Source organism: Antedon mediterranea, chromosome 10 (genome assembly GCF_964355755.1).
Source record: "Antedon mediterranea chromosome 10, ecAntMedi1.1, whole genome shotgun sequence".
Classification (NCBI taxonomy): Eukaryota; Metazoa; Echinodermata; class Crinoidea; order Comatulida; family Antedonidae; genus Antedon; species Antedon mediterranea.
The window spans coordinates 11,200,790-11,228,320 of NC_092679.1; the positions used below are offsets into that span (position 1 = coordinate 11,200,790).

Here is a 27,531-nt window from a genome sequence, read left to right on the forward strand (position 1 = left end):
GTACATTAAATGGTGAATTCTATATTCTTGTCAAGAGTATTTCCTTAGTAGTGTAAATTCTCAAATATTTTATATTTATTTCAAGAGCAATTCCACTACAATTCATTTTAATTCCTTCCACCAATTCTAATAATATATACAATATTGATTGACAATTGTTCACACGCTAAAAACACAACAAAAAAACGTCTCGTCATATTAAAAAAACTAACAATTAATACAACATACATATATTGTAGTCGTTTTAAACGGTAAATTTTTTTTAAACAAATTCATGACGTACTATAGTACAAGGATTTTGTTTCGAAAATTGGATAAAAAAATGTTGACTTTCTCAAATTTTAACAAAAAATTAATCTATTATTTAATATTTGTATTCATTTAATACATCGATCATGTGATAAACCCCTAAAATTGACAGTTTTTAGTATGCCGGTATTCAAAACAACCTCCTAGATTCTTGGGCCCCATTGGCCAATTGTCCAGTTTCCTCATTATCTAATGACCCAGTCCAATTCAGTTTTAATGACCCACATGGCTCTGTCCATTTCTTGTCCATTTCTTTTTGCGTTCTTTACTTTTCCGAATGAGAAGATTGAGCTGTACCCTATTGGCAGAGGCCGTAGCAAAACAGATGAAGAAACCGACCGACACGTCTCCTGCAACTGATTTACCAGAGGGAGATGGATCATCGGCGAATGAAGAAGAGATTACCCCTTTAATCAGTGACCTTCTCGAAGGTGAGCTGTCAACAGGGTGTCAATTGACAATGATGAACACTATTACCTTGGGGGTCGGACATTCTGCTTCCCACCAAAACAAAAATTTGGAACGATCGATATATCGAAATAAGGTCTCTGTTCGCTAACCAACGCGCATGTGTCGGTGACTACAGCAGGAAACCAATTGCGAGTCGAGAGCAACCAAAAACGGAAACAGCTCACGGTTTTAGAATGGCAACAGGAGTTCCACATCTATGCAGCCATTTTCTTCCCAAAGGAAGTTTTAAAATATGCGAACAGCATTTTGGAGTTGTCAATTACCGCCCAGAACAATACATGGCGAGCATACGATAAACAATTCCAAAGAGCCCGTCTACGACGCTCGTTGAAGTGGGAGGTACTGCACCCTGAACTGATGCTAAAGCTAGTGACAATGTCAATTGGTCCCGATGACCACTTCAAGGATTAACGTTAATCACGGTGCACCGCGTTACACAGATACAATTTTGACACAGCCCCTAACAATGTGTACAATAACCCTAATCACTGTACTATATTATCTTGGTAAAAGTTCTTTGAGATATTTGGGATACACAAGATGCCATTACCCTTTATAAGCCTGTACCATCTTAGCATGGAGGTATAAAAAAGGAGATTCAACTAGCTAATAGAGATTAAAATGCTGTGTGCTATATGAAATATGACTGACTTCCTCGGACGCTGATTGGCTCGCTCAAATGAGTTAAAAAATCCGCCTTCCGCTCTGCCACGCAGGACTTCGCCTTTCATCGTTGTCAGTGCAGCCGGTCGTTTATACGCTTGTTACAAGGCCCCTTAGCATTTAAGTCGCCCCGAACATGTATTTTAAACACTATTTTAGTTGTTTTAGCTTCTAGAGAGAGGGCTTGTGGGGTCAGAGGTTAACTTATCCGAAACCATATTGAATTGAAACCATTAAAAAATCAAGTAATATTTACCAAAATAACCAGAAGTTTTTATGGTTTTTATATTATATATCGATAACACGATAAGCTCGGAAAATGATTTTTTTTTGTAATAATTATTTAATAATTTCAATTTCAAACCGTGAAAATCCCGACCGTGTACACGCGTGTATATTTTCTCTACATGCATTGCAACATCGGGCTTTTTCTCGACGAGTCGCTTGTTGGTTCATCAAGTGTGACGTAATCAACAGGTTAGGAAGATAATGCTAGGGCTAGGTCTAGGCCCTAGAGTATCCTTCTTGTTTGATATTATAATTCGTGAACCTATTCAACATTGTTATTAATATAATTTATAGGCTAAATTATATTATAATTAATAAAATGGTGAACACGTTTTAGTACGACAGAGTAGGATAGGCTTAGTAAGGCTACTAGGCCCGGGCCTACTAGCTAGGCCTACTAGAGTCTAGGCCTAGACTACCACTAGCTAGTTAATTAGTTATCCGCTTGGTAGATAACTCCTTGTTATTGTATTGGATCAATATTTTTTTTCTGTATTGTTCTTCTTTCTTTCTTGCTTTTTTGTGCATCTCGTTTCTCTAAAATGTGTAAACATAACATTTCATAACTTTGACAACATGTGGCCATTTACGTAAAGTTGTGCGCCTTTTATTTTGAATGACGTCAGAGTTGCGCAACGTGACGTACGTGCGATTTTATGATTTTAAATGATTGATCATAGATTAAAAACCAAGCTTTATTTTTTTTTTTTAACTTGGTGAAAATCTAAGTCATATCAAGGTCAAACTTTCTATGGATTAAAAATGGCATGTTTCACGAGCATTGAAAATTTCAAAATGCGCAAAATTAATTTCTAATCAACTTTCGACGCTTTTTGTGCATCTCGTTTCTCTAAAATGTGTAAACATAACATTTCATAACTTTGACAACATGTGGCCATTTACGTAAAGTTGTGCGCCTTTTATTTTGAATGACGTCAGAGTTGCGCAACGTGACGTACGTGCGATTTTATGATTTTAAATGATTGATCATAGATTAAAAACCAAGCTTTATTTTTTTTTTTTAACTTGGTGAAAATCTAAGTCATATCAAGGTCAAACTTTCTATGGATTAAAAATGGCATGTTTCACGAGCATTGAAAATTTCAAAATGCGCAAAATTAATTTCTAATCAACTTTCGACGCTGATCATGACATTTTGAGCATGTCAAAAATTCCTGCGCGCGTGAAAGTTTTTCACACGGAGTATGAAAAACATATTTTTTTCTCTTGAATTATATTTTTAAGCCTTTCCTAGTAATTTTGAAAACAATTTAGGCCTTTTCCAGTTTAAATAACGCCATACGAACATGTTGAATTAGACAATTCGCGCGCGTTTTTTATGAAAAAGGTTAAAAAAGAATTTCCTGAAATTCTGACAGAAGATAATTCAGAATGTTTATTGACATGGATATGGAAATCAGCAATTTGCTGTGGAAACACTGAGTTCATGCAACTTTGTCGCAAGCAATCACCATCAAACCTAGCAGTGTTTAATAGTATTTCTGGATCAACAGTTGCAATGGAAGAGGACACAAATGGTGAAAGAACAATAAGGCACATGAACTGCTGTATATTTGTTGAGGGAAATCGCTGTGAAGTATGCACAATGTATAGAACAACTTTAATGTCTAAAAGGTCAAGAATTAATGATCAAAAAGCAGTAGACATTAGTTCTCATGCACGAACTGGTCAGTTAAACAATGATCAGTTAAGGAAAAAGTTGATGTTGGTGTCAAATGACTAAGTTTTTCCTGACCTTAAAGAAAAAGTAAGGAAGTCATTTGAAGATGATTCTAGTCCACTGCAAGAAACAATGTCTGAAGCTCTACAGAAACTGTGTCAGAACAATTTAAGGAAGGTTCTACACAAAGACTACTATGGGATGAACAAGTGGCTGCCAATAAATCATCTGCAACAGGTCGTCGTTGGTACCCAGCAATAATTCGTTTTTGCTTAGCGTTGCACATGAAGTCTACTGCAGCTTACCGTATTATTAGGAACTCTGGCTACTGGACCCTAAGGAACTACACACATTTTACTGATGCAAAGTCTGGTTTTAATCCTGATGTTATCCTGCGGATAAAGCATGATGTACATTTTAATGCATTACCTGATTTTAGTAAAATTGTTTCATTAAGTTTTGATGAAATGAAAATAAACGCAGGTCTTGTGTATTCTAGCAAATCGGGTAATCTTGTTGGATTCTCCAGTATGGGATCAATGAACGAAGCCATGGACAATTTTGCAAGGGAGTTGGACTCTGACAAAAATAAACAACAAAAGGAAGCATCACACATGTTGTCTCTGATGGTTCGGGGCATGTTTATGCCTTTACATGACACATTCGCACATTTCCCCACTCACGGCTGCAAGAGTTATAATTTATATTGGATCATATGGAAAGCTGTGACATGGCTAGAGTATGCAGGATTCAGAGTTTGTGGTGCAAGTCCAAATCAAAAATTTTAAGGACAGCATGGAACATCTGTTTCTTCAGAAGTTGTCTTTTCAACCAATAGTCCATATACGAAAAGGAATATCTATTTCATTTGCGACATTCCACACTTGTTAAAGACTAAAAGAAATAATCTCGAAAACTCTGGATTTAACTCAAAATCAAGAAACTTGCATGTGAGTTATACATTTTAATTTTTTTTTTTCATACCAGTTTTTACTAGTGTAAACACAATTTTCCCCCCACTTTATGCTACAGTGGGAAGCTCTTCATTTATTTTTCTCTTTTTTTTTGCAGTTTAATCATAAAGATCTAAAGTGGAATCAGTTGCTCACCTTGGTAGAAGAAGATATTGGATGTGGTAGTGGCCTAAGAAAACTCCACAAAATACGCCACAAGCATTTATACCTTACGCCAAGCTTACGGATGAAAGTTAAACTAGCTGTCCAGGTAATTTTAGTTTGTTTTTTTAGTTTTTAGCCATCTGAGATGCACTGCAATTTTAAATTGACTTCTTTCTTGTTGTCTAGGCAAATACATTTTTAAAAGTTGTTATCATAGTTGAGAATCTGTTAGAATATAGAAGTGTGGATGAATCAAGATTAAAGGTACAGATTTGTTTTTCAAATTGTTATTAAAGAATTTCAGATAAATTATCCTAATACACCTATTGAAAAAGGATCGTCAACACATAGTCAACCAAACATGAAGATCTGTTTACCCATGGAGTTATATTTTTATACCACCATGATTTAACTGAAAAGTTCAGCCAAGATTTACACTTACCCCAGTGAATTTGGGGTATACACCTAAGTGTATCCTTGCCATTTGATTGGTTGATAAGGTATCATGTGACATGCATTTTTTCAATCCATCCTTGCATTCAGGTGGCATATTGAATATTTTATTCATGGAATGGGCTAGTCCATCTTTCAATGGTTACTCATGAATTCATTTTTTACTGTCTTTTAGTGGCTTGTAGATGGTTTCCTCGGCTTTCTTAATACATGGGAGAATCAGTGTTTGGAAACACCAAATACAACAGCAGCAGAAAAGAACAGGATGTGCCTGAGTCGTGAAACACTAAGAATAACAGGTTATTTTTTTTCTTTTCATTTATGTCTAGCCATAGATTGTTTGATAGGTTGCAAAAGCACAATCTAATAAGTTCTTTATTTTTCAGTATATTAAAAAGTAAATGTTAACCAAGGATAAATCCAATGGGCTTGCGACCCCTGTCTTCTAGCCTGACACATCAAATCCTGTAAAGTAAATGTCAATCTTAATTCCTAATAATTGTATTGTTAAAAACTATATTAAAGCAAATATTAATACAATAAATGCTTATTTGAAACTTACAAAGGAATTGCTTGCTACTGATGGTGTGGACTAAACCAAGATCCTATCGAGGAATACTTTAGCAAACAGAGAGGATGTGGAGGAAGAAATGAAAACCCAACAGTTCATCAATTCCAACATAACGCATTGACACTACAAGTTGCAGGAGCCAGAAGTGTAACTGGTTCAATCCACTCAAACACCAGGATAGTAGTACAGTTAACCCCATCGTCTTTTCCATCGTTTGTCACTCTATTCAGGGAACACTATATAAGGGAGATAGCCTATTTGCTCTTCGTTCATTTCACGGGAATGTGGACAGTTTGCCATTAAATAAATACACTTTACGTTCAATCTGCAGGGACACCCTTATTAAAGGACACTTGTTTGGGTTTCTGCGGAAAACATGCCAATGTATCCCCTAAAGCTCTGTCTACACTATCAAACTTTATGTGACAACAAAATGTGATGTGACCATAATATATGGACATGATAATACCATACCATTACTATATTTGGGGATATCACTACCATAATTTTAGTACATCACACTTTTTTTCAAACTAGTTTTTGATAATACTGTATAATATAGTTTTAAGATAATGGTTTTGGATTTATAAATTTTTTGCAACCATGGCCGTAGTCATGGTTTGAAATTACAAGAGATACGCGTGGCATGCGACAGTACAAGTGCAACTTAGCTTAGTTATTTACCTGGGAAAATTTGGACATTACTAACCTACTAACTCACCAATGGTAGCAATAATTGGTACATAAAGCCAACTTAGCGGGTAAATAACTAAGTCTGAACAGGCCCTTATATAACTATTTGAAAGTGCTTTTAACCACAAAAAAATGAGGGAAAAATCAAGCTGTATTGTCTGCACCCACGTCATTATTAATTATTGGCAAGTCAATGCTATGATTATGCTGGTAAACACAACAGTAATAATATACAGAGATCAAGTAAGCAATCACTTAATCCTCCGATACAAAAGCGTTTGTTCAATAAATTTATCTCTTATCTCTCCTCCTTATGAAATTTTAAACACTGTTTTGCAATCGTAATATCATTTACAATGTTTAATATTACAAATGTCACTTTTCTATTATTTCCAATTACCATAATCCTACAGTCAAATGTAAACGAAATGTATAATTAATTGTCACAATATCTGCTCACAACTTGATTTCTGATTGAATAATTTGTGTGTGCTTGAAATTATTAACCGTTGTATTAGGTTCTTAACAACTAGTTTTTATTATCATGAGGTCCTAAAGCAAACAAAATTGTACATTTATGCACGATGACGTCATAAAAATTAAAATATTTTTAACTCATGCTAAAGATAGTTGATTGACCTAGACAATATCAAAATCAGGGTGAAAATGGAAAACGGATAAGTGGAGATGCGCTCTATTAAATGTGATGAGCTATGACGAAAGATACAAAAATCCTAAATTTCATATTCGCGTGGCCATACGATGACGTCACAATGTCCGGTTAGCCATATTAATGCATGATCTGATATCTAAAACACATCAACTTCCAGAATATGTAATAAAAATAATTTTTACCGTTTAGTTTAGAAACTACGATTGTTTAAAAAAAGGCAAAATTTTGACAAATTTTTGAAGTTTTTCATCAAAAAAGCGCTCAAATTATCATATTCTATGTCCTCATATGACGTAATTTGAAGTCGAAATTGTTTAAAAGTTGGTAAAATTACTAGAAAACGCTGGAAAAACATAAATCACTCGAAAAAATGACGTTTTTAACCCTACGTGTGGACCGCGCGCGTAAAAATTTGCGCACGTGTGGGAATTTTTGACATGCTCAAAATGACATGAAACGCGTAGAAAGTTGATTAGAAATTGATTTTTCCCATACTTCGTGTTAAACATGCCATTTTTAGTGCACAAAAAGTTAGCGCACGATATAAATTAGACTTTTGCTAAGTTTCAATTTAAATTGTTATATGCTTTTCGATCTATGTTAAATACGCAAAATTCATAAAACGCGCGTAAGTCATGTTGCGCAACTCTGACGTCATTCAAAAATAGGAAAGCACAACTTCACATGATTGCCCATATGTTGACAAAGTTATAAAATCATAATGTTAACTTTACACGTTTTAGAGATACGCTTTGCACAAAAATGACAGAAAGAAAGAAGAACTAGAATTTAATTCGTCACTTTGACGAATTATAGGTGATCATTTTTATCATTTTACTGAAATTAATTTTTTTTTTATCGGAAAATGTTGATGTATGCCATCCTATTATACGCTTATAGTGCTGAGTTGTGCCTATTATATGCCATATAATATGTACAGTATATATGTATATCTATATACAGTGTAGCATAGGTGAAATTACGGGACACACATCATGTTCTAATTTTTTGGTATGATGGAATTATCAAAATAAACTCGAAGATGACAATTTCGAAAGATAATGAATTGAGCAAATAAATATAAGAATTGGAAGAGAATTTGGCACGTAGAAGCGCTGTGCGCGCTCTTTGAAATTTGTATAACTGTGACGAAAAAGATGAAAAAACTACTTTTTAACTTCAACTGGCCATATGTTAACTTCACAACATCCGATAGGCTTGATTTTTATATGAATTCATATCTACATTTCATCAGCTTTCATAATAAATTATAATCATCAAGGTAACCTTCAATTCCGAAGAGCTGTATGATTTTCAAATTTATGGCGAAGGTGAAATTACACGACCTACGTTATTCAAGTTTTTACGCGTGATGATGTCATCAAAATAAAAATAGTGGCAAGTCATGAGAAAGTTAATTAATTGAGCAATCACATACTAACATTTTAGCGAAAATCGGGTACAAAATAACAGAGATGCGTTCTATTGAATGTGATAAAATATGACGAAAAAGAAAAAAAGCTTAATTTTAAATTCAAGTGGCCATTTGATGATGTGACAACATTTTGTACGTACAATGTGTACATGTATTCATATCTACAACTCAATGGCTTCCAGAATAAGTTAAGAAAATTGGGGGTCATCGTGCATTCTGAAGAATTATTTTCATTTTAAAAATGCCTTATTTTTCACCATTTTCAACACTTTGTTGCAATTAATTTGCTCATTTTGAACCTGCTCGTATAGCGTTATTTTATATCGGAACTGACTCAAATTTGGTGAATGTACTAAAGATGGTGAGTAGAATGCGATTTGTAAAAATAAATCGTATTTTTAAAAAAATATTTTTTTGCGCAGTAATTTTTTGAAACACGCAAATGGCTTGAAATGACACTCTATATCGGCCTACCAAACAGCAATACTGCTGGAATCTCCAGCAAAATGCAATTTCCACGAACACAATGTGTAGTGGCCTTTCGTACCTTCTTAAGATGTACACAAGCAATCCAAACAGTCAGAAATTTATTCTGAGCATGTTGAGAAATATATCCACAAAAAAAAATATGCTGACAGCCGGTGGTAAATTGTGCAGTTAATATTCAAAATCGGTTAAGCCATTAAAATATCCTGAAATATCCATATCAAGGGTTTTGCAACTGAACTCTAGGCAAGGGCACAGTTTGTCTACACACTCAGATAGGCAGTTTTTTGGAGGCCCTGTGTGAAAGACCACAGAAAGACAACATGAAATTCGCATACATAACCAGACATTTAACATTTATAGTTATTGTGACCATTTAGATTACAGAAAATATAGTCATAATTGATAATACTGAGTTTCAATTTTTTTCTAAGATGAAACTTAGGTGACATTTAGTTCTGATTTAGGAAATGCTACTTACATTAAACATGAAACTGCACACATTTAGATCGCTAGAGTGCAAACAAATATATATATTTACCATTTGTTTAGCATATTATTATTTCATTTTGGCCCTCATATTGTACTAGTGTTTTTACTTTTGATTATAGGACAATTTGAAGTGTGCATCCCTATTGCACATGATACTATCACTAAATCTAGAAAATCTAAGCATCAACAGCAATTTTGTAAGAACTATTGAAAAAGTGAGTAAAATAATTTGCATTAACTTCAATTAGCTATTTGTTCATTGTTTCATAAAAACAAAGTAGCAATGCTTTCTATGAGTAGACACATTTTATGTTATTTTTTCTGTTTCAAAAGGATGAAATTATACTACTTTGAAGGTAATTTAATTACTGCCATAGCTGTTTATCTTTATTAGCAAATCCTTATTAGTGGAACAATTTAAAATAAATAAGTAGGCCTAAATGTTTACTTTTATCTCAACTTTTATTCACAGATTACAAAATACAAGCAATGCGGAAAAGTACGCAAGGGTGCTAAAATGCTTATTGAAAAATTGCTGACTGTTATAGATAGAGAACAAGAGGAAATGGAAGAAAATGAGAGAGCCTTGGGTAAGTCTATAACATTAACAACAAAACTCAACTGTACAGGTTGTGTTAAAATACTTCTATAATGGAACATTCTTACATTGGAAAGTGATAGTACTGTAAATGTAACTTTTTCTCTGAGGTTTTTGTCTCCCATTTATTCATTCGATTGCGGCACTTATTTATTTGTGTTCAGGCAGTCTATAATTTCAGTATTTGGCAAATAATAATGTTTGAAATTAATTAGTTGTTATAATTAATTTATTAACATTTTATTGTTGTTGTTCATTAACAGATGAAGATAGAGAACAAGAGGAAATGGAAGAAAATGAGAGAGCCTGGGGTAAGTCTTCTATAACATTAAGAACAAAACTCAACTGTACAGGTTTTGTGAAAATACTTGTATAATGGAACATTCTTACATTGGAAAGTGATAGTACTGTAAATGTAACTTTTTCTCTAAGGTTTTTGTCTCCCATTTATTCATTCGATTGCAGCACTTATTTATTTGGGTTCAGGCAGTCAATAATTTCAGTATTTGGCATGTTTGAAATTAATTAGTTATTATAATTAATTTATTAACATTTTATTGTTGTTGTTCATCAACAGATGAAGATAGAGAACAAGAGGAAATGGAAGAAAATGAGAGCGCCTGGGGTAAGTCTATAACATTAACAACAAAACTCAACTGTACAGGTTGTGTTAAAATACTTCTATAAAAGGAACATTCTTACATTGGAAAGTGATAGTACTGTAAATGTAACTTTTTCTCTGAGGTTTTTGTCTGGCACTTATTCATTCGATTGCGGCACTTATTTATTTGGGTTCAGGCAGTCTATAATTTCAGTATTTGGCAAATAATAATGTTTGAAATTAATTAGTTGTTTTAAATAATTTATTAACATTTTATTGTTGTTGTTCATCAACAGATGAAGATAGAGAACAAGAGGAAATGGAAGAAAATGAGAGCGCCTGGGGTAAGTCTATAACATTACCAACAAAACTCAACTGTACAGGTTGTGTTAAAATACTTCTATAATGGAACATTCTTACATTGGAAAGCGATAGTACTGTAGATGTAACTTTTTCTCTGAGGTTTTTGTCTCCCATTTATTCATTCGATTGCGGCACTTATTTATTTGTGTTCAGGCAGTCTATAATTTCAGTATTTGGCAAATAATAATGTTTGAAATTAATTAGTTGTTATAATTAATTTATTAACATTTTATTGTTGTTCTTGATCAACAGATGAAGATAGAGAACAAGAGGAAGTGGAAGAAAATGAGAGCGCCTGGGGTAAGTCTATAACATTAACAACAAAACTCAACTGTACAGGTTGTGTTAAAATACTTCTATAATGGAACATTCTTACATTGGAAAGTGATAGTACTGTAAATGTAACTTTTTCTCTAAGGTTTTTGTCTCCCATTTATTCATTCGATTGCGGCACTTATTTATTTGTGTTCAGGCAGTCTATAATTTCAGTATTTGGCAAATAATAATGTTTGAAATTAATTAGTTGTTATAATTAATTTATTAACATTTTATTGTTGTTGTTCATCAACAGATAAAGATAGAGAACAAGAGGAAGTGGAAGAAAATGAGAGAGCCTGGGGTAAGTCTATAACATTAACAACAAAACTCAACTGTACAGGTTGTGTTAAAATACTTCTATAAAAGGAACATTCTTACATTGGAAAGTGATAGTACTGTAAATGTAACTTTTTCTCTGAGGTTTTTGTCTGGCACTTATTCATTCGATTGCGGCACTTATTTATTTGGGTTCAGGCAGTCTATAATTTCAGTATTTGGCAAATAATAATGTTTGAAATTAATTAGTTGTTTTAAATAATTTATTAACATTTTATTGTTGTTGTTCATCAACAGATGAAGATAGAGAACAAGAGGAAATGGAAGAAAATGAGAGCGCCTGGGGTAAGTCTATAACATTAACAACAAAACTCAACTGTACAGGTTGTGTTAAAATACTTCTATAATGGAGCATTCTTACATTGGAAAGTGATAGTACTGTAGATGTAACTTTTTCTCTGAGGTTTTTGTCTCCCACTTATTCATTCGATTGTGGCACTTATTTATTTGTGTTCAGGCAGTCTATAATTTCAGTATTTGGCAAATAATAATGCTTGGAATTAATTAGTTGTTATAATTAATTTATTAAAATTTTATTGTTGTTGTTTATCAACAGATAAAGATAGAGAACAAGAGGAAGTGGAAGAAAATGAGAGAGCCTTGGGTAAGTCTATAACATTAACAACAAAACTCAACTGTACAGGTTGTGTTAAAATACTTCTATAATGGAACATTCTTACATTGGAAAGTGATAGTACTGTAGATGTAACTTTTTCTCTGAGGTTTTTGTCTCCCATTTATTCATTCGATTGCGGCACTTATTTATTTTCGTTCAGGCAGTCTATAATTTCAGTATTTGGCAAATAATAATGTTTGAAATTAATTAGATGTTATAATTAATTTATTAACATTTTATTGTTGTTGTTCATCAACAGATAAAGATAGAGAACAAGAGGAAGTGGAAGAAAATGAGAGACCCTTGGGTAAGTCTATAACATTAACAACAAAACTCAACTGTACAGGTTTTGTTAAAATACTTCTATAATAGAACATTCTTACATTGGAAAGTGATAGTACTGTAAATGTAACTTTTTCTCTGAGGTTTTTGTCTCCCACTTATTCATTCGATTGCGGCACTTATTTATTTGTGTTCAGGCAGTCTATAATTTCAGTATTTGGCAAATAATAATGCTTGAAATTAATTAGTTGTTATAATTAATTTATTAAAATTTTATTGTTGTTGTTTATCAACAGATAAAGATAGAGAACAAGAGGAAGTGGAAGAAAATGAGAGAGCCTTGGGTAAGTCTATAACATTAACAACAAAACTCAACTGTACAGGTTGTGTTAAAATACTTCTATAAATGAACGTTTCATCTTATATTGGAAAGTAATTTGTATATTATAGCACAATGGGAAAACATCGAAGCACGGCTGATTGTAAAATTTTTTGTCTGGCTAGGCCTAGATGAAGCATAATGATTGTCAATATGTTCAACATAATAACTATTCATATTAGATTTATTTTCATTGAATGTCAGCTTTAAACAGTTCTATAAAGGAACTTTGTGTATTTGCATTTTATTTTTACTGTGGGTGGTTTACTATACTACTAGAGAATCGGGTTGTACAATTACCGAGCTTAATGAGGCAGAAAAAAGTAACAAACCAAGCTTAGCTTTCGAGTCAGTAAATCATAGACTTTAATAAATACTTACAGTACATTTTGTTGATTTAATTACCAAGGAGTAAATTCAAGAAACATCAACGTATTCAAATTGTAAAAAAAGACCTGTCTTATAAATCATGAATGTATTAAACTACCATAGGTTTTTATTAAACGCCTTATCGTAAAATTCTATACTAAGACCATTTGTTCTCACCGCTTTCTTGCATGTAGGTTTGAGATAGGAAATTACAGTGGCACAACGTGCACACAAAATGGAAATACACAATTTCATTTTCTATTGAATCCACCACTTATGACCACAACTAATTTAATTTACCCAAAAATAAAGTGTATTTGTCATTCCTGTGTCTTGTTATACTTTTAAATATATTTTTCAAATACGAAAAAGTCATATAAAAAGCCATATCGCTATTGCATTTTCTGCAAAGCCTCCTTTTCAAAACTAAGAAATCATATTGAAAATAAACATAAAATCATTGGGCGAGTAAAGGACGCAATGAACCTACCAAAAAAAGAGCGTGATGCTACATTTGAAATATTCAGAATTGAAGGTATAATGGAGTTTAATAAGAAGGCAATAAAGGAAAATCCCAAAAATCCATCTGTGCAACGAGAAAGAAAAAGAACATGCCCAGGCAAGATTGTTGTCTGCAATGTTTGCGGAATGTTCATAGATATGAAATATCAAAGACGACATGAACAAAATCACAACATGAAATCAGATGCGGCAATTACAGTGATCACAACACCAATTAGCACACTGACGTATGTGGATGAGTTGGACACACGGTTCGTATCTGAAGTTTTATCACGTTTTAGATGTGGTACAATACGAGATAGCTGTCTAAATGACAAGCTTCTAATTAAAGTAGGCCATGCAATGTGGCAAAGGGTTAAGAGTCGAGCGGACAAGGCGGTGGAGGTGCGGAGGCAAGTCATGACTAACATGCGAAGGTTGGCTGCAATCTACCAACACTTGCTGGAAACTGAAGATGTACTTGGACCTCTTCCAGCAAAGCAAGGTAACATCATTGACATTTTCACAAGGTCAAATTTTACACATCTCCTGGAAGCCATCAACACTTACACAAATGCAAATTCTGGATTGAAAGCAGGACTTAAAATAAGTTTGCTGTATTTACTCAAATCAGTTTCGAAAATATTAAGTGGATTGTTTTTAATAGCTGATAATGATCACAATTCACAGGAGATCAGCAACTTTCTCGTTGTGCTAGATATGCACAAGCATTCTTTTTTTGGTGATGCAGTATATGCCCAAAATAAAAGCAGGCAGGAGAGACTCCGAAGGCCACAAGAACAGCCAATATCAAAGGACATATCAACCTGGGTGAAAACGTTTCAAACACGCCACATCTTTATATTGAATTGCGGGACCTTGTCGTGTGCAGACTTACACTATACAATGCAAGAAGAGGAGGAGAGCCCAGTAGACTATTTATAAAGGACTGGAGAGAGGCAGATGCAGGTGTATGGCTAGATGAGCGACAATTGAAGAAGCTGGATCCTATTGACCAAGCCCTTTCGAAACAACTGAAGGTTGGGTATCAATCTGGGAAGGGCAAACATTTAGTGCCGACATTGTTTCCAAAACACACCCATGTTGCGATACGTGTCCTGGCAGCGGAGGATGTGCGGGAATCATGTGGCATTTCCAGTACAAATAGATACATGTTCCCTAGTACAAAGGGTTCAGAAGAGCATGTTTCTGGTTGGCATGCTGTACATACAGTATGTGAAAATGTGCAGCTAGAAAAAAGACACCTAATAACAGCAACAAAAAACCGCCACAGGGTATCAACCGAGTTCGCACTGATGGACATTCCTGCAACACAAAGGCAATTCATCTATAAACACTTAGGACACAGCGAAGACACAAACGTTCACATATATCAAGACCCTCTTGCTGTAAGGGAAATTACTGTTGTTGGAAGAGGGTTGCAGAAGCTTGATAACGGTAAATTAAATTTTTAATTGTTTTTAAATTCCATTTTATTAATCTTTCTGTCTTCTCCTTCCATACATGCATAATTCCTCATTGTATTTTCATTTGATTTTTATTTAAAAATTAGGCATTGTTGCTTGGTACAATGCAACCATCACTCTCCCAAAGCATAAACACCCTAAAAAACAGAGTCTTGCCAAAATCCAGCATTATCCCAAAATATTTCTGTCCTTTATACAGTCCATACAGCTAATTACCAATTACCAATTTTAACAATGAATTATTTTTATTGTGTTTTTCCATAGGAGATGACCCAGAAAACCTAGAAATGAATAATTTTACAGGTAAGCTTTAATATATATGTATTGGTTCTAAACATTTTAATTTTGTAATTTTAAAATATTTGTCATATTCATAACAATAGTCACAAAAATATGTTATTATGGTAGATCTTAAGTTCTTAAAAAGGACATGCAATCAAAGCAAATATACTTAATACTTCATTTATTTTTTATCAGCAGATGAAACTTTTGAAGAAGCAGAAGAAAATGAAGAAAACAGTGACATCACCGGTAAGCTTATAAAACATTAGTAACAAAAATCTATACCAGCTGGGGCTAAGATGAGAAATTAAGATTGACTCTTTCTATGAAGTTGCAATCTTTTCACACTGCTGCTTTAGCCAGGTACGTCCCAAGAGGACTACTCATTCAAAAGCTATAGCAAGCAGCAGTTATAGTTCTAGAGGCCAAAGTTTTTGGTACTTTGTAAACTAGGATGGGTCATGCTAAAATTACAAACCTCAAAGCACGTCTGGGAGAAGAGAGTCTATGAAAAAAATTGCTGATAATACCCTAGATGCATGTAGACAGTAATCTGTAAAATCTTGTTCAATAAATAATGACTTAATAATGAATAGGCCAGTATTATAATAATTCACTGTCAAATAATCAAAACATCATTTCTGGTATTTACAATGAGTCCCATTTGACTGTCAATCTAGACCGATATATATAATACTGTAATTCGCTGTCAGATAATCATTGAATTATTATCAAAACAGTCCATATACAGTAATAGTAAAGTTTTTTGTTATAATAGGATACAATTTGTTGACACTTGAAGCATCTAGGCTTGATGAAGTGACCCCTAGACTTGACCTTAGCAATAAAATATACTAAAGTGACAGAAATTGAGTCTGTTTAGTATATAATAAAGTAATATTATTTAGACATCATTTTTATTTAAATTTAATGAGCACATCATCTTTTACAGATTCAGTATTTTTTATTTTTCAATTGCACAATTATAACATATCAAACCATGAATTCTTCTTGTATTTTTTGCTTTAAATTACAAAAACAAATTTGAAATAAAAAATATTTTTAGGGGGACAATATATCTTTAAAATTGTTATGTCCACAAGCGAACAACGTTTTTTGTAAGAAATATTTCTTGTTTAGTGTTAAAATTAATTACTCCTTGTCCCATTTTCTATTTCAAGCTGTCCCTGTGTCATAAGAAAATGGCACGAATTATCATACACAAATTAGATTTCTGTAAAAAAACACACATGTACAATGTATCAAGAACGAAAATGTAAAAATTATCAATGTTATAAATGGTTTTTGTTTACTACTGTAGATGACCAGGATCACGATTACACAGGTAAGTTTATATTTAAAAAGGTTCGTTCTTCACACGCCAAAGAGCATTCAATTGGTTAAAGAGCAGTGCGTATATGTTTAGACTGGGTTCCAGCCCGTAAATAGTAAAAATAAATATTTTGGCACAATGGCGTTTCATATGTATAATATAATACTAAGATTTATGGACTAGGGAAATATGTGAAAATATCGATTTACAGACCGCAAACATCCGATAAGAATAACGTAGGTTATCATACCGTGTTTACTCATATGGGCGGGTGGTATGTAAATATGGATTTTGAATCAACCAATGATCAAAAGGACATCATTTAGGTTTAAAAAAATGAGTATGTACCATCAAAACTGTATTGTATTATAGTATTGCCGAGTTTTGTTAATTACATTATCAAGTCTAGGCATAGCCTAGGCTTTGTACATATGAGCTAAATGCCGAATGAATACCACCGGCAGATAGCTACCACATATCTCTGCATAAAAGATCATTCAATGTTTGATTTACGGAGAAGCTAGCATACCTATCATATTAAGACCAGACAAGTTTTCTTGGAAAAAATCCCATCAACAACTAGGCATATAAAATTCATTTCTAGCCTTCAGAAACTTTTACAACTCCCTGCTCTAATCATCACATCATCATTTTGCGAAGATACAAGTGGAGTTCGTGTACCCTGAGTAAAGATGTGTGTCTTCACATCGTCTAAATGTGACATAGCGCATGCGCATCATCTTAGTTGTTGAATCTTATTTTTGAAATTTCCAAAAATGCATATTAAAATATTTTAGAGTGAGTTGAAACTTAGTCAACCGGATAATCGTATGCACCATAAATTCTTGGTGTCAAAACATGTGACATTTATATATTTCCCCAATCTGTAAATCTGAGTATTATATTATACATATGAAACGCCATATGTGGCAAAATATTTATCTTTACTATCTACGGGCTGGAACCCAGTCTAATATAGGATGGAAGTCTGAGGTTGTCATATGTACCTGTAGGCCTCTACTTCTGTATTTAAGCATTTTATTGGAATATTGTTGAACATTATTTTTGGGCAAGTACAGTACTAAGTTATAAAATGTGGGCCGGTTGTCGGTTGCAAGTATCCGATAAAATAATATTAATATTTAATAACTAAAAACATTTACTCACATTTACATGTCACTGTCTTATTAAATCATCTCTCAATATACATTTCGAACTAAGCACGCACCGTGATTTACAATGAATTATTTACATTTTTATACCTGGAATCACTCACGGTCAATTTAGTCAGTATAGGTGCATGTTTCAATTGTATTATGTGAAAAGTAACTTAAAATCGCATTTTAGTTGAATATTTTACCTTCAATGCACAGGGAATGCAGCAATTTATTATTTTTTCATTTTTTTAGTTAAAAAGATAACTTTACATAAAAGACATAACAATGATGGTGAGTAATGAAAAATCAAAATTACACTTATATTTGACATACTTTTTAACTAGAAATGGATATGCAATATTTTCCCTTTATTATATATAAACCAATATTTATTCTGTGCGATGGTAAATTTCCCGGTTGGCAATTGTCCTATGGTAAAGGATTGGGCGGCAAACGGCGACAGGTCGCAAAGAGACAATTGGCAATCACGACAAATAGCAACAGAACAGGTAACAAAAGGCCAGATGGTGAATAGCCAAGTGGCAAATGGTTAATACTGGAAGCAGTAGAATTGTATAAAATGCAAAATCTACAAGTGACATGCTTGGCTTCTTGACCCTTAAGTGTGTTACTGTAACCCGCTCTATATAATAAATAAGTGTCCTCTGATTTTCTTTTAAAAAAGTGCTTTGTGATAATATTATATATTTTAATACCTAGAGCGAACTTACACGCACTGGAGCAGTGTCTCATAAGGCAAAGTTCTATCCTACTTCAAGAAGTTCTTAACAGGTGAAGAAAAAAAAAAGTTACCAGGTAAGAACACAATCATAAAATAGAGCAACAAATAATCACTGATAAACAATTTACAATTATCAAATTATTTGCAAATATAATTTGGTATCTGTTAGCTAATTTTGAAACTTGGTATATGTAATGATGCCCTAAATTGGTTTACTCCATATCTAAGTTATAGATCACAAGTTGTAAATGTAAATAGTTCAATTTCTGATTTAACTGAGAAATTGACATTGGAATTCCACAGGGCTCTATTTTAGGTCCTTTGTTATTTATTATATATGTAAATTCTCTTCCTGATGCTGTTGATTGTAAATGTGTTATGTACGCTGATGATACCACTCTATTATGTAGCTCCTCAAATAAAATCCTATAACTCTGCAAAACAATCTAAACTCAAATTTTTGTAAAATATCAAAATGGTTAGATAACAACAGATTGACTTTGAATGTTAAAAAAACTAAACTTATGGTATTTGGTACTAGTCACTTACTAAATAACTTCCAAAATATTTCACTTGATGATAATGGAACTAACATTGAAAGAGTGGAATCATTTAAGTACTTAGGTGTTATATTTGATCCTAAATTGACATGGAAGGATCAAATAAATAGTGTATCATCAAAGGTTTCTAAACGAATAGGGGTAATACGGCTATTATGCTGGCAAATTCTCTTGTAATGCCATTGTTTGACTATTGTAGTGCTGTATGGACTAATTGTACAAAAGAAACTTTAAAGACCCCTTCCCTGCAATTTTGGACGTTTTTTGGAAAATAATACATATATATCACTTTAAAAACATTAAACCATGTCATTCCTTGTCTTAAATGTACGTTTTATGGTAAATTATGATAAAAAGTGAGAAACAATGCACTACCTAAGTAGCTCGCGGCGATCGACCTCTCGTGGACGGTCTTAGGCCTAGCCTAGCTAGGCTTAGTTTTGTAGGCCTAGCTGGTAAACATCGATAACGTACGAACATCGTACGCTAGCTATATACCTGGCCTGACGTTGTATAGTTGCTGCATTAATTGTCTTTCTATTTTTGCCAGACTCCGTTGATACAAATTGGGGAAAACCTGTTATTTTCGCTGAAAAGTTAGGAGTCTTCCATTTGTTTTGGCTTCACGATCGATCGAAAAGTGGGCGAATTACAGGTGAAAAACAAAAATATCAATCCGCGCGCAATGCATTTTGGGATTTATAGCGGGCCTCTATAATTATTAGAATCGATTTATTTTTCACATTTTTAACCGTTTAAAGACGAAAAAAGTTATCGCAATAGGACCATATAGTATTATTTTTACATTAAATATAGTTTGTGATCTTAAAATAGATCTAAAAAACGTAGGGAATGGGGCTTTAAATACACTTCAAATATTATTCAATTAGGTGGAGTTCTGTTATCCGCAGATATATATACACCGATAAACGATATTTTTAAAACACTTAATTGGGTTACACTAAATGAAAGATGGAGGGAACATCTACTACTTACAACTTTCAAATGCATTAATGGCCATTCACCATCATATTTATCCTCAATGTTTAAGTTTAATGACTCCCTCCACCCCAAATGCACCCATAGCCAAATTTGTAAAACATTAATTACACCAAATTGGAAAAATGCTCAAGGTAAAAGAACCTTCACCAACTGAAACTAGAACAAAAGTAACTGGGAAACATATTTATAAACTAAAAAATATAGCAACTTTTATGTCATCCAAGTGATCCTACATTTTTTTTTTTATATATTTTATTTTTTATATTTTATTTGTTTTTAACTGTTCTGTATATATCTTTTAAATTAGGCCTACTGTGTATTTATGTTAATTTTTGTTTACTTTTGGAAAGCAGTACTGCGTTACTGAAAATGCAATCCAGTCAAAAGAAAGAATAAATAAAAAATAATAAATAATAATAATAAATTTAATCACTTCCATAGAAAAAAAATGAACTAAAATAAATTACATTTTTTCAGGTAACTATTTTTTCTTTTTTGACTCCAAGTGGATAACTATTATTATTATTATTATCAAAATGGCATATTCAACCGAAAGAGATGATAAAATGATTGCATTTTTGTTTTTCTAATTTTGCAGGCAAGAAAGAGGTAGCAAAGTTTTTGACATTGAATCCTGGATTCCCAATCCAAAATTGGATAGTAATAAAAACAAAGGTAATGAATGAAAAGATGATGCGGGATAAGGCAGCCAAACGATTGGTGGAGGGCAAGTTTCAATGTTAACAATTTTAAAAGGTTTGAAAAATGATAAACAATTGTTTGAAAAATTGATATAACATTACAGTATGTAAACATTCTGATTTTTTCTGCTGGTTGATATACTTGTTAGGTTATATGCATTATCATGCATATAACCTTATTGATTTTGTCAGGATCTTTTATGCATTTCCTTAACTGTATAGAAAATATTTATATTGTGAATATATTGGACATTATTTCTTTAAGTTAAGTCATTATACTCGGGTTTCTTTCTTAAGGGTTTCTTAAGAATCTTGTACGATTACAGAGAAAATTATAGACCGTTCGCAAAATAAGCAAATGGAAATGGGCAATCATCTTGCCCGCCATCAGGTCTGCTGCTGTGACATGATTGATGTCGCGAAGGCCAGCGATACACGGTAAACTATCCACCAATTTGATCGTCACAATCGTCACGGGATGTTTTTCTCATTAACACACCCATTCGCGCACACACTGTATTTAACTACCGGGGAATTAACCGGTACTAGCATGGATAATTGTTGTGCTTGAACACACCCTAACATTGTACAGTACCATCGCTTTGTTTGGTCATTAATCATGTTTATTAATGGTTCTACCAGATATTCGTCGTCATGGCAACGGCAACTCGGTAGCGTATCTACTAGAATTATGGGGAGATGGATCATGTACAGAGGCAGTTGGATGGAACACAACGGAACGGCAACATTTACACAAACATCGCCGAAAGAATTACTGACTGGTTTGGTGTTGCTGTTGTCGTCACACAGGTGACAAACAAACTGAAGTGTGTACATCGTGAGTACACAAAGGCAAGGGACAAAAACAACCTGACGGGAAGGGGAAAAATGACATGACGTTGACAGGATACAAGAGATCTACACAATCCTGCATTTGTACTTGACAACAATCGTCCTAATCCTAGGCCAGTTGAAGTAAATGAAGGTAAGCGTTGCCATGTAGCATCAGCAGGGCTTTAGACCCACCTAGCCTACTAGCCTCCTATTAGGATAGGAAAAAAAAATAATTTGTTTGCCCTACGCGCCCGCCCCTAAATCGCCAAAATCGAGGGGCGGAGTTTTTTAAAAAGTTTTTTTTTTTTGGAATTTTTTTTAAATGAATTTCGATATAGGCTAGTTTTAGAGCTAAAGTTAAAGAGGCTGTATGCGCCAGGCCTAAGCCTAGGTAGGCCTACTAGTAGTTAGTACTAGACCTATTAGTAGGCCCAATACCCAGTAGGCCTATACTATTGTTACTAAGAAAATATACACATTCATCGTTTAAATATCCACAAACAAAGCATAACACATTAATATAACAATTTCCGTTTTTAACTCCAATGTTTTATTTACCTACGAACAACGTTGCGCCTACTTTGCATTGCCAATTGATTGTATTGAGCGAACATAGAGAAAAGCGCCGTATCTTTTTAACGAAAATAGCCGAGTCAACTACGCCCTCTATCTATTTTATGTTGAAACTTCAACGCTTGTTTTTAGAATTACCGCAAAATTAAATGTGTGGTTTTATTTTTATCTATGACGCTTGGTTGCGCATGCGTATACGGCTAAATAACTCCTCGTGAAACGATGTGGTAAGTTCCATCTTGTGGTAAATTTTTCAAGATGTCTATCGTCACTAAAGCGTCATTGGTGCGTCAAACGGTTGTTCTTAACCAATAGTTTTTTAGATGCATTTGACAAAACAAAATGCGAAGGAGATGGAAGTCTTTCAAAGGTGCAACTTTCTAAAAAATAGGATGGCCCCTGGCTTGACATTGAGATGCATGAGCTGGTGGAGATGTTGCCCGAGTTAGATATGCGGCATGTTAACTTTTTATGCATTGAGTCTAGTCCCAACACAAACAAAAGCGCTTTTGATGTTCTTTTTGATGTTTTAAGATTAGGGATAACGATGCAAAATTAAAAGTTGTTATTTTTCAACCAATTTAAACATTAGATGTTAGTATTTTGTTTCAATATTCCAATAAAGAAAGAATTACGAAAATCTGACTTGTAGTTTTCGAAATATAAGGTCTAAAACATCTCCGAAAATGATCGTTTTTGGCCACGAACGTTGTAAACAAATTGCGCCCTCAGTCGACAATTGTATAAGCCACACCGTTTTTCGCTAAAATAATTACAAATAATTACGTTTTATAGTAATTTATTTTATATATCAACATTGGAAATATCAATAAAATATGTTATTAAATGTTTACAAAATATATAAAGTTGTTTATTTAACGGAGTTCGTACAAATTCATTGCTCTAAATTTGTGTAGTAACATCAGTACAGACAGACCATGTGACTTCGCGGTACACGCGAGAGAAAACATTCCGCTGTGGGTGATTCGCGTCCACCAATCAAATAGCCAGGATCCAAAATCATTCAACCGTGAGCTCTGCCGATCGCGGGAAATCTCAGCTTTGATTGGCTTACGATGACATCATATCACAAAATGGTGGTTTTGTAGTTGAGCCTCACGTAATTTTCACAATTTTATTTTAAAAATGAAATAAATGGACCTGCTTTATGGTATGTGTGATTTTTCTCTAAAAGATTTAAATAATAAAGGCTTCATATAGAGAAAAAACCGTTTTTTTGGCACTTATAATAAATATTTCTCAGAGAAAAAAGCACATGGCATGTAGAACTATATTATCTTGGCGTAGGAAGACAAACAAATCCCAGGTCATGAGAGGCTCAACTACAAAAACAAGGTTGAATAGGGTTAGGTCACTGGACCGTTCGAAGGTTTTTGAGTAAACAATCTACCGCGTATGGTCGTACGCGCTAGACAGTACGATATTTTAACCACATTTTTTACATGTTTGGTTGAATGTAATGACGATAAAAAATAGTTGATCTTATGGAATGATATGTAAATAAATAAATACTCAAAAGAATTATGTTTACAGTTCAATTATTTTCATAAAAATTGTGTTTACCAATGGACAAATAATCGCGTCAATGACATAGCGCGCATGGTAACGTACGCGGAGTTGAATCGTGGCAATAACAATGGAGTCAACTCTCGGTAACCCTACTTATTAAGATGCAGATATTTTCCACCAAGAAGGACCAAAATAGTAAGTTTATTAAATTGTTTGCCGATTGTTTTTGTTTTACTGTAAACTTTTATTTTACTAGAATACCTTCAGTTACCAGTGTCAATGAACAACAAAATCATGATTCTGAACATCAAAATAAATATATCTCATCTTTAATTGTAAAACAGGTGTTATGATCTTTACATGCCTAGGCCCTACAGTTACTACTCAGCTACTGTAATATTTATTTTTTTATTTTCAAAGATCTTAACAATAAAGATATTAATGACATGGAGAAAAGAGGTATAGAACGCTGAAAAAGATGGATCATATATTGTAATGGTTGGTATTCACTGTATTTAGTTTGAATAAAACAAGACTTTTATTAAATCAATGCTTAACAGGCCTAAACTTATGGATACTAAATGCGAAAATGTTTTTGTTCTATGTTTTAAAAAGAGTAACTTCATATTCAATGATAACGCTCATTTTTGTTTCTTCAGACTCTTACAAATGCACTCTGGCATATAACACTTCCAAAGAGTTAGATTGGCAGATAAGATAGTAAATTTAGTTATTAATAATATTTTAAAAAGCAACAAATCTAACCTACTTGCCTACTTGGACTAAAGTCAAAAGTTGTATTTGATCAATATTTTGTTTAGTATTACAGATGAGGATCATGGAACCAATTAAAGAAGAGGACATTAAAGCCCTTCAAGAAGTTGCAATTGATCCAACCATCGATACCAGCAAGTTGCAAACCAAACATCTTGCCAAATGCAAAAACGCATGTTCAATGTAGAACCAGGTAAGTTAAAGTGGTGCAATTTTTGTCCAGCTCGCACATACTTTCTTTAAATAAAAGGATGCGAGTGCAAGGACAAATTTGAAACATATATCAATTTGTTTTGCCCTATGTGCAGTACCGTAAATAAACTTTTTGAAAAAGACTTTGTTTTTGGTAAAGTGAAAGTACTGTAGTGTAAACCAATGATTTCTTTATTTCTCAACATACTCTAGATTAGAAAATGTAATGATCTGCTGTGGCCCACACAGATCCTCACCTGAATTACAATGGCTATCAGATCCAAAGATAGATGGAAGTGGAGACCACGAGAGATATAAAGATGTTGTTGGCTCCAGTACGACTGATGAGTTGAGACCCTCAAATCAACTGTATAAAGGAAAAGTCAATGAAGAAGAGCAAGTAAGCAATGACCATTTGAATAAATATGCTATCACTATCAGTTTTAGAATATATAGACTGTGTGGTATTAGTATTTAATATTAATCTTTTCTTTTCACTTAAGGGATGTTCTACAAGCATTCTGGCCAACGAGCTAAAGGGTATGTGAGGTGCAAGGAATGCAATAAACCAAGAGTGATCTATGCATTAGAACCAAAGAGAACAAGCATTAGGGAGATGATCGATCTGGAATCATGCATGGACCAGTATGATTATATGTGCGGATCTCAACTCATACCAGCTGCACATCCTCTTTTCAAGAAGAAAATTACATTATATTTTATTTTAATATTTTGAATTAAACAACATAACTTGTACTTATTTAGTTCCTACTGGCAAACTTCACTTAATGTCAATATATTCTGTGTGACTATACTTGACCTGTAAAATTTAACAAATTCTCTTTACAGGTGTTTGTGAGAATGGGTGTGACATGTTCAAATCATGTAGAATTTGCATACTACTCTGTGGTATAGGACCACATGATGTCTGCTGTTTTTGTGGAGAAAGTGATGCAACCCGCCCACAGAACCTACTAGTTGACTACAAAGTAGTTTTGCCTGTTTGTGCTGCATGTGCTCATCTGTTTTGTACTGTATTGTGAAAAATAAATACTTTAATACATTCTAAAAATGGTGTGTAGTAGTTTTATTCTGTATCTTGTTACTAAACCTTAAAAATTCGGATAAATACACAGAAAAATAGCGAGATATAAATATCAGTAACATTAAAAAAAAAAAGAGAAAAAAAGGCAGTCAAGCGTTGTGTTTCCAAACACGAAGATCTTCGTTTTTGGCAGTCAAAGTGTTAACCTTTAAATATAGGCCTAGGTGTGCTAGCAATAGCAGTGAATACATTTTACATTTATAAATTATATTGCCATTGCTGTCAGAATTTTTGAAAACATGCAGGCTATTAGGTATTAATATTATTTTGATAAAATTAATAGATGCCAGGCTGGTTGTACTGTTATAATATTGTTAATATTAATTACATATTAGGCCAAATAAAATTTATAACCAGTTTATCGTCCCCACCCGCGCCTAGTTTTTGCGCCGCATCAATTTTTATTTTATTTTTTATGTTAGAATTATTTGACTGGAATTTATATTTACAAAATGTTTACCTTTCCGTAAATCGTAATCCAAATACTGTAGGCCTAGATACCGTACGAGTACAGCCCACACATCGTAACTAGGCTCGGGTCAAATAAGGTCAACCTTACTTAGACATGCAGCAGCCGTTTTGCAGTATGCAACATGTGTGACTAATTAGTATGACATCCGTACATCCGGAACAGCGAGGCCCGACCGACTTGACATTGCGCAGTTTTGTTTCCGCGGTATACAGAGAATCTTTATTATTCGTTGATTTTTTACTTACTCGTTGTTGAACTACGATAAAATGGGGGTATTTGTTTGTGTTTTGATTCGCAAGAGGAATAAAGATATAAAGCCATGGTTTGCAAGGACAGTAATTGATAGCAGTACTACCTTTCGTCAGATATTTATTGACTTTGCAAGTGGTGAATTTGACGGCGGAGTGGCGGGTGATCTTGCAGAATTCAAGAAAGATCATATGAGTATTCGGCCGAGTTGGCCACCTACCACGGCGGTAGGCCCTACCCTTCACACATATACAACGTACGTAGGCCTAGACTACACTGTGTAAATACACTACTACTATTACTGGCATAAAATCTGGTGTGTTGCGAGAAGTGTATAGGGATTTAACAGGTGACAGCCCCAAGGCAGACAGTTTATCAGAAAAAGAAGTAGATGATCGTGTAAAGCAGATGTTTGATGAGGAGGACCCAGAGTTGGAATGGGATCGGAGATTTCTAAATAAGAAGCCACTTCAGTACACAAAATTCATGGAAAAATCTAAACATTACATCAAGTCTACAGTCTGGTCAACCACTTTGCCTCTAAGATGTACCATTTTGGGTATGCTGGTATAAAGAGCAGGTGTGTAGATCTAATAATAAACAATAGCTCCTCACCAGACTGAGTTTAATGTCCATTAAACCTGCTCATGTAAGAACATCTTCATTACTAATAAAGTAATCCCACTTGATGTTCATTATCATTCGCAAATGACTCTGTTGAATTATCCATAGTTTGCGGATCTGATGGCCGCACAATGTCCACGCTTTACTATCAAACAATGGAATCAGACACTGCTTGTACACCTTTACATTTGCTCAAAATAATACACAACCAGAGCAGA

At 33.6% G+C, this 27,531-nt stretch overlaps 2 pseudogenes; both read left to right on the forward strand.

The window, feature by feature from the left end:
* The first annotated feature begins 586 nt into the window (after positions 1–586).
* Positions 587–5,857, forward strand: LOC140061217 (uncharacterized; annotated as a pseudogene).
* A 2,950-nt stretch (positions 5,858–8,807) lies between these two features.
* Positions 8,808–21,739, forward strand: LOC140061218 (uncharacterized; annotated as a pseudogene).
* Positions 21,740–27,531: the final 5,792 nt, after the last annotated feature.